The 9,283-nt window shown below is 42.5% G+C and overlaps 1 long non-coding RNA gene across 1 annotated transcript; it reads left to right on the forward strand.

The window, feature by feature from the left end:
- Window positions 1-2,212: 2,212 nt before the first annotated feature.
- LOC125947549 (uncharacterized) lies at window positions 2,213-6,374 on the forward strand. The gene is made up of 3 exons (XR_007468373.1): window positions 2,213-2,315; window positions 3,711-3,811; window positions 5,711-6,374. It is a non-coding gene; the product is annotated as an uncharacterized LOC125947549 (long non-coding RNA).
- The last annotated feature ends 2,909 nt before the right edge of the window (window positions 6,375-9,283 follow it).

The raw sequence follows: 9,283 nt of genomic DNA on the forward strand, positions 1-9,283 counted from the left end.
TTCAGGAATTTAGCGGTGCCCTTAACAGCCCAACAAGAAGTTGCGAACCCCGGTGAGATGTCTTTTTAAGCGATTCAAGGTAGTAATTAGACACGCAGGCATAAAAATTTGGCTAATTCACTTGTCAACCAACCAAGTCAGACGATCCTGCTTACTTATTTGAAGCCCATCAGCGATATAGTTCATAAATGGTTCTTTGAATGCCAAGAACTTGAATTAAATGGTTCTTTGAATGCCGCTAATTGCTTCAGTGTAATGAATTCCGGACTATGGAAATATGGAAAACCGAAACATGTACTGCGGAAGAGCACAACTGTCACTCCTTTGGCAGACGCCACGAGTGATGTGAATGCTTGCGCCTCACACGTGGCACGACCAATAATGTAGCGCTCTTATCGAGCCACGATCTCGATGAAACTTTATGCTGTGACCTGGCATGGTCTCCTTGATCGGACGCAGCTGTTATTTTGATCGTACCTGTAGAAGCGCGCTGATCGGCTCACTCACGGTCAAGATTTCTGCGATGCACTCAAAGTCATGCAGCCCAGAAATCGTAAAAAACAAAAACAAAAAAAAAAACACGTAACGCTCGACACGAAACGTATTCGCCACTCCCAGCTCACCGGTACAGCTAGAGACCACAACGAAGTGGCAGCAAGCACGCGGCCACGCCAACAAGCAAAGCTGTGAGAATAAAGGGGCAACGGCAGATAATTTTTATAGTTCGACTGAGTTCGGCGCAGCGCGATTTACGCGGCTGCGCCAACCCGACTGAAAAGCGACCGGAACTGACGCTACGACGCTTTACCGTTGCCTAGACAACCCGGCGCGCGGCAGGGTGGGAAGGCGGAAGCTGCTACGTCACTTCATTGAGTCTTGCTTCAAAAGATGCGTTGTCTCTTTTTTGTCTTTGTCCGAGTCTCGCGCTCTGGGAAATAATTTTAAACGTGTGATTGGTTTTATGTGCGGTCTAATCAGAGACGTGGTTCGTGCGTTGTGTATTAATCGTGCCCCACCTCAACTCAAAGCCTTGGCACGCGCTGGAAGATGGATCCACGGAAGCAGATACGAGCAGTTGCAACGTGCCCGGTGTCGGCGGTCGGTATACTACTGTCAGTATGGAAAGTTTGAGGCAAGTGTCCGTTCATTTGGTGTTTCTTTATTTGATTACGTGTTATTGTTGGCTGTAGAAGTATCTCATTGTGATCCGATAGCATATTTCACTAATGTAAGCGCAAAAGCAGTTGCACGCAGTACTACGGCAAGATGGCTACCTCGATTGCCCCGTGTGACTAGCAAGATGGCTACCTCGATTGCCCCCGTGTGACTAACGTTTCTGTGGCCACGTTGGGCGTGGTGCGCCTGCATAATCCCGCTTTGTTTCTGAGCGCTTGAACTATCGGAAATGTGGTGTTCTTGCGAGTTCAGCGCGGCTTATAACACGGTCGTTCGTTTTGTGTCGAGTAGAAAAAGAAGTGACGACTGGCTTCGCCTTTCGAAAGTACCGGCGCAATATTGGCTCTCCCTCGCGCGCCCGCGTACTGCTGCTGCTGCTGCTGCTTGCCGGACGCTTTCTTCAGCGTGTTTTGGGCTATCTTTCTCTCTCCGTTTGTGTGTGTGTGTGTGGTGTGTGTTAGCGCGCGCGTACGTGTTTTGTAAGCGCTTTACGTGTACGTGCGTGCGTCCGTGCGTTTTTTCTGAGCGCTGTGTACGTGCGTTCGTGCATGTTTTTTGAGTGTTCTGTATGTGTGCGTGCGCGCGCGCGAGTGCTTGTATGCGGGTCTCTATGTGCTTGCGCGTGCGTGCGTTCGTACGTGTTTTGTGAGCGCTTTGTATGTGCGCGCGTGCCTGTTGTGTGAGTGCTTTGCATGTGTGCGTGCGCGCGCGCGCGTTGCTGCTTTGCGAGCGTTTTGCTTGTGCGCGCGTGCTTGTATGTGCGTCTCTATGTGCTTGCGCGTGCGTGCGTTCATGCGTGTTTTGTGAGTACTTTGCGTGTGTGCGTGCGCGCGCGCGTACGTGTTTTGTGAGCGCTTTGCGAGTGCGCGTGCTTGTATGCGGTACTCTATGTGCTTGCGCGTGCGTGCGTTCGTGCGTGCGTGTTTTGTGAGTGCTATGTATGTGCGTGCGCGTACATGTTTTGTGAATTTTTTGCGGGGGCGCGCGTGCTTGTGTGTGTGTGTATTGAATAAAGTCGGTAGTTTTACATGCAATAAACCTCTTCAAAATTGGTGCAGCGGCTGTCCCCGCCCTGAAAACCGAGTTTGGTTTCGAGCCACTCTGGAATATATGGAGGCGCCGGAGGACCAGTGGAAGGTGTAAGTTTCCTCCTTTTTCCCTCCTCTACCCTGATGAATCCATTTCCTTGATTGTTATTGTGAAATAAGCGTTTCATCAACAGCATAAATACATGAATCAGAAATCCGGAAAGTGTGTTTCACGATTACACTAATTTCGATCGTGAAACGTGTACCTTGGGTTAGCCCACATTTCCTTGAAGTAGGCAACTGCTTATGGGGCGGCGGCGGGCGAAATGTTGCCGCCCTTTTCGCCCGCACAAAAAATGTTTTGCCTACAAATGCAAAAACGCCCGTGTCTCGTGCATTGGGGACACGTTGAAAAGCCCCTAGGGGTCAGAATCAATCCAGAGTCACCCGCTATCCCGTGCCCCTTAATCAAATTGTCGTTTTGACACGTAACACTCCCGAATTCAAGGAGACAACTGCTTAAATTGTGAATAGCTGGTTATTTGCGATATTCCGCATATAGCAATTGGTTTAAGCAGCTTTTACTGAAGATATGAAGTGCTAAGATTTAGGTCTCTCTGGGGTGGTTCTCATGCCCTTCGAAAATTGTTCTCTATAGCCCAATTATAATTCGTAAAAATGGAATTATAAGGCATGCCCTCGGACTCGAGAATGTGTTTGATTGATCTGTAGGTTTAATTGAGAAGGTTGCAGTGAGTCCAATAAATTTTTTAATGCTTTCTCAGTAGGAGTGTCAAAGTGTAAAAAAAAGCGTATGTGTGTGTGTAAATTGTTGAAAGCGAGTCATGTGGTGCAGGTGTGCGTGTGGGTGTGTAAGACTTCGCTCCTCGAAAGGGCAGGACTTCTGTAAAGTGACTTGTTGAACAACACTTTGCAAATGTGGTGAACATGGTTTAAATAATGGATTTGAGACCTGCAAGGAGTTGCGACATTCTAACGCATTCCTCTTGCATTTACCACGGATTTGCCACTGAATTGTACAACTCTCTGGTGCTGTTTGGCCAGAAAAGGCAAGGAAACAATAATTAATCAAATTTGCTTCATTCACACTATTTATAGCCAACATAGTAGCCCAAGTCACTAGTGTGAGCGAGTATATATTTGCAATGTGGCACTAAGATTACTCATTACATTCTACTTAGCCGCTTTCATAGCTGGTAATAAACTTAGTGAGCACTAAAAGAAATATTAAGCAATATAAATACCGCTGGCACAGCACTGGCAACAGTGTATGAGCAGGCAAACATATTTGTGTGTGGAAATTTCAATGCAATGAACTTTCACAGCAACATCTGTGGTATGAGGCTTTTTTTTTCTCAGTAAGCTGTACCGAGTCCATACTTTGATTTTTCTCTTGCCAACCAAAATCACCTTTATTGCCAGTGATCTTGTCTCTCGTTCTGGTAGCATTTGTTTATGTGGAACTAAAAATGTCATTTCTTGCAGGTCATCCAGATGACAGCCTCACAATTCGCAGCCTTTGTGCTCTCCATCAGAAACCCATCAGGGGCAAGCCACTTATGTTTGCCTTCAGACAAGACAACATTGTAAGTAGATATAGGCGTGTAGTCGAATATTCTGAAACAAGTTTCCATTTAATACTGTGAGGCTCCTTTGGTAGCCTTAGGTTCATATTTTGTGCAGTTGTGTGTATGCAGTTTTTAGATATTGCCGATGGCACAGTGCACATTGCAGATATGACGACTATGAAGTATATACTTGCAATTTCATCATTGCCTTTCATAATGAAGTTTTTCTTTGTGCAAGGATATTCAGAGATTGTGGCATTTCAGCATCATATTCTGTATTGTGCATTCAGTGCTCATTTCAAGTTACCCTCCTCCTACCAATTTATTTGCGGGAAAAGAGTATTTGTTTACCCTCTGCAATGCGATTCTTATTTGCTCATTGCGTCAAACTCCTCTACCTTTAATTATCACATAGTTATCACAACCTCAAAATTTCGGCTGTTATTGTTTTGAAAACAGTATCAAAATCAAAATGTGCTAGATTGCTATCAAGACTGCAAGGGAATTGAAGAAATTGCAAGAAACCGTGGCTTCTTATGGTAGTTGAAAGCCTCTTTTCAGCAAAGCATGTGCCTATTTCGTTCACTGAGCTGCTCATGAAATTCGCAAGCATGTTTGATTTAACACAGTCGTTACAGGAGAAGAGAAAAAAAAAGATTAACAGGAGCACTTTTCATGAGGATGCAATGCTTTTGGATATTCTCCAGGTGGCAAAATGTACATTTAGGAAAGAGAGTGACCTGGAATCGGAGAGGGTGGGGGAGGGAGCCAATTTGCAGCCATTGTGACTCATGCATGTAGTGGCAACACAGGATGAGAAATAGTTGTGGCACTGCGGTCTAGTAAATAGGTCAGCACTTACATAAACTCCCCCACAGTGAGGGGGAAACGTAGGATATGTGGTCCAATAAAGATGGTGCTTTTAGGAGACAGCAGGAAATTTTTGGCTCTAGTTGAGCAGCTACAATATGAAGGACCACGTAAATTGTAGGAAGCCAACATAAACTGAGTAGAAGGACATACGTCACTGTTCAGAGCACGAAGAAGAAATTCGGAGCATCAGGAAGGATTGTAAGTATAAATAAGGGAATAGTACTTGTCAGCGTATTGCCTAGCTAACAAGGGCAAGAAATAGTTGGCAGGACGTTCTATATTTTCCAGGGAAATGTGCTGAAACACTGATTCTTACTCAGTCAGTAAAGAAATATACAACAATAAATAAAAATAACTACGTATACAGAAAAGGCCTTATAGACTGCAGTGGAGAGTTGGACATTGTTGAGCTAGATGCAAGTACTGCTTTGCTACTGTAATGCAGGGCAGGTGAGAGTGCAGTTGGGGGTTTCGTCATTTTCGTCTGTTGTGCACTCTCTCTGTACAATAGTGCTCTTCGTCTCGGAGTGTATAAATGTTGCATTCAAAACAATTCTCATGCCTTGAGCACAGCAGTCTTATTGTGTCTTCTCCCATGAAGTCTTCTGCTGCAGTGCTTCTGAAGTGTAATGCACAACTACATTGCAGATTTTATATTGTGAGTTTTATATTGCGGTCACATCCATGCTCCTGGAGAAATGCCCATTGCTAAGAGATGTCGTTGGTAGAGTTTACATTTTATGCTTTTATTTTCCATAGTGAAAAGGCTACTGTATATTCATTTTTGCTTCTATGCTGATTTTGTATTCACGATGACTTAGTGATCGCGGTTTCTAAATTTGAAAACTGGAACTTTTGCCCAATTGAGCTGTGCCTTGTTTTCGGTCACAATAATTAGTGGTGTTGTTTTCAGAAGCTTGTTGCCTTATCAAATTCCCCGCAGTGTATAGGATCGTAATGAAATGTAGAGTCAAGTGAGCACTAAAAGAAATATTACGGACTTGTGATTCATGGACTCATGATTCTGTTATTTTGCTAATGCAGGAAGCAGGATTCCAGCACAGCCATCTCCTGCACTTATGGTCAAGATGCTCAGACAATGGAGTCCCTGTTCCTTGTGGTTAACCGTGAACAGTATTCTCGCTTTTATGAAAGCTAAAGGTGATTTCCTGCATAAATTAGAATTTTGCAGCTCAAATGTATACACTTTATTCTAATTTGAATCAACTAATATATGCTGTTTAATACTTTTATACTGTTTGATACAATAATTTCTTGTTGGAAAATATTAAACATGATGTTTAACATTTATTTATGCATTACTGGCTGATGCATGATGGCCTGTGTTTAAAAAATGTGAACTCACACATTTGAAGCTTCATTCATAACCAGAGTATGGCTGATTTAATAAACATTATTTGCTCATTTATGTACAAGCCCTAATCTTCCATTATCGCACCAAGTACAAATAATTTAGAAATCGGCAATGTATCATCCGCATGTGGCCAGTAGAGTACCTTAATGAACAGTGGTTTGTTTTTATAAGGCCGCCATTGATACGGCGCTTCGCACCTAAACAGTAATAAATCTGGCATATTTAGGCTGTCTTGCAGTAGACAAAAAAACAATTTCAAGCAACATATTTTATAACAGACCATGGATTGTCTTCGCATTACAAAATTTAAGGAAACCAGAATTGTAATTGGAAAATCTGCTACACAGCATTTTTAGCTCAGAGAACTCTATTTACATTTAAAAAAATCATTTAGGTGGGAAAAAATTTTCTTGCTCAACGGAATCTTGTTGAGGAGCGAAAATTCATCTTGATGCTCCTGGATCAAACCTTATTTAAAGCAAGTTCATGTGTGAAACATACGGTGTTTCAGTATATAAAAATGTGCGCCAGTCAAGCTTTATATCCACTTTCCAAATCAGCTTTTCACAATGATTTGCCATGACATTGGTGTACAAAATAACAGGGTGTGTTTGTGTGCTTGCTCTGCATTTCATGTACTTCCCTAATTGACCTTTGCAATATATATATTTTTTTCAAAGCCACCAAAACTAGAATTTTTGTACCTGAAATTTAATATTGAAAATTTATTCCTTTAAGTGGCACCAAACAGGCTGTTTTAGGGTTACCATATATACAGGTTGTTTCAGTTAACTTAAGCTAAACAATAAATAAATGCAAATGCTACGTAGCTGGACAGAACCAAGGTAATGTTGTTCGCCGTCGCTTGGAGATACTCAGACTATTTTTTGTACTCGGCCTAGTTAGATAATTAGACCTAATTATTTATTCAACTTTTCAATTATTATAATTAGATGAAAAGTGAAAAGTGTGAATGAGTAAATTGTAGAGCAACATGAGAAACTCCCAATACAGCTTTCTGTTGCTCAATACGTGGAACATAAAATGGTTTTTCCGAGCGTGAAAGAAGCCCGTGAATATACGCAAAATTTTCGTCCGACTGGCCGCTCGAGGTACTTTATGCGTATTCGCGGGCATCTTTCACGCTCGGAAAAACACTTTTGTGTTGCACGTATTGAGCAACAGAAAGCAGTATCGGGAGTTTCTCATGTTGCTCTATACAATCTTCTAATTGACACTTGTCATCTAATTATAATAGTTGAGAAGTTGAATAAATAATTAAGTCTAATTAGGCGGAGTACAAAAAATTGTCTGAGTATCCCCAAGCGACGGCAAACAATATTACTTTGGTTCTGTCCACCTACGGAGCATTTGCATATTCTGAAAGTTTGTCCCAAGGTAACTGAAACACCCTGTATATAGGACAGATTTGATGAGTTATATTAAAAAACATTTTTGTAGGAAATGTAAATTTTCATGTACTTACAAATGTATTTGGTGATTGCACATTTTAGGTTGTTACGTATGTATTATGTAGTTATGTATTCTAGCATGGAATAAATATATTTATTTTCCTTGAAAATGCACTATCGTATATGTGTTGCTGGTTCGTATTACATTTTATATGGATATGTAAAGCGTAATCACCATTGATGTAGATATACACGCTCAGAAGTTATAGTTTGCTAGGTTGCATTTGTGCAGTGAAGACAGGTTTTACCCTGAATTACTAATATTTATTGTCATGCACACGTATAAATGTTGTGTATGCCTATCGAAACTTCAAGCTTGGCTATTGGACGCCGTGCTTGGTAGCTGAACTTGAACCTTCTGGCACACACGAGTTATGCCTGGATCGCTCTATATAGTCATAATTCAAGGTATGTACAGCTGAGCCTGCCTTCCCTATACTGTAGAAATAAAGGGTGTACACCCTTTCAACACCTATGAAAATGGGTGTTAATGAGGACTAACACCCTAACACCCTTCATAATTTTAGCTGGACACCCTTCCTCTAGGGTGCTATAATAGCACCCCAACTGTAGGGTGTAGGAAACAGCACCCTTAGGGTGTCCGTCTGGCGACAAACTGATTTACACCCTTAAGGGTGTTAAAATGTTTAGTGTGTAGGCTGAGGATGATGATGATCATGATAATGATGATGATGATGATGAAAACGTTACAAAGCCCTTTGCGCATGTATACGAGATCGATCTGCCAACTCTTCTTTTCTCACGATCCGTTTTAGAAGCATTCTTAATCTGCCATTGCACGCCGCCGCGATTTTCGACCAGCCACCGCAAGCTAAGCAAGGGGAAGCAGGCCAATCGCAGACGCCGGCCACTCCCTCCTCTTCGGGTTATCAACTTTCACTGCTCTATAGTTCGGCTCTACCGAAACCCTCGCTACTGCTGCGTGCTCCTCGCCTCTTGTCAGCCAATTAGATAAGAAAAACCTATCAAGATATGCAAAGTTATTTGTTTTGAAAGCAAACAAAAGTTACCTTCTATAACGGAGGCGAGCGTTTGATTGGCTGGTTCAAACACCACTGTGGGCCGCCGCTCGATGCTTGCGTCGGCGGTTGCGTAAATTTGACGTCTGGAGTTTGGAGTGGAAACAGACGCGAATAGTTTTACGTTATAGGGACCCGGCTCCGGTTTTTGGTTCAGTTACAGTTCGGTTGGACATTCTGGGGCGTAGGGCCTCTATGACCCGAACGGCGCGGGCACTGTAACAACAGGAGGTCCGATTCTCTCTTTTATGTAGCGTGGCGCGAACATGTTGCGCCAGAGTTTGATTCATAGCTAGAATTGGCGGCTTACATTAAAAAAATAAAAGACAAGGAAATCTTATGCTACAATTGTTCGTACGAGCAAATTACAGCCAATCATAACGCATAACATATAATTAGCGAAGTTGGCTGACCTTTGGCAAAGAGCACCCCCAAAAGTGAATAAGTGAATATTTGTGAATTCGGCCCCAGATCCAGAGGAAACTTGAGATGCAAAATTACTTAGTGTGAGAGATGACGGGGTCGCAAAGAATAGGAGCGTACAGAGAGATAGAGAGAGAATACAGAGGCAGAGAAAATAAAAAGAGGTAGGTTAGCAAGATGGAAGTCTCCGGTTTGCCATTGTGTACGAAGGTGAAAAAAAAAGGAAGCTTAGAAAGAAGGTAGGAGGAGCGCGAAAGCAAAAATAAATAGAAAGAAAGAAGAAAGGCAGGCTGGACAACTGATACAA

The sequence above is a fragment of the Dermacentor silvarum genome, chromosome 8, assembly GCF_013339745.2.
Source record: "Dermacentor silvarum isolate Dsil-2018 chromosome 8, BIME_Dsil_1.4, whole genome shotgun sequence".
Lineage (NCBI taxonomy): Eukaryota > Metazoa > Arthropoda > Arachnida > Ixodida > Ixodidae > Dermacentor > Dermacentor silvarum.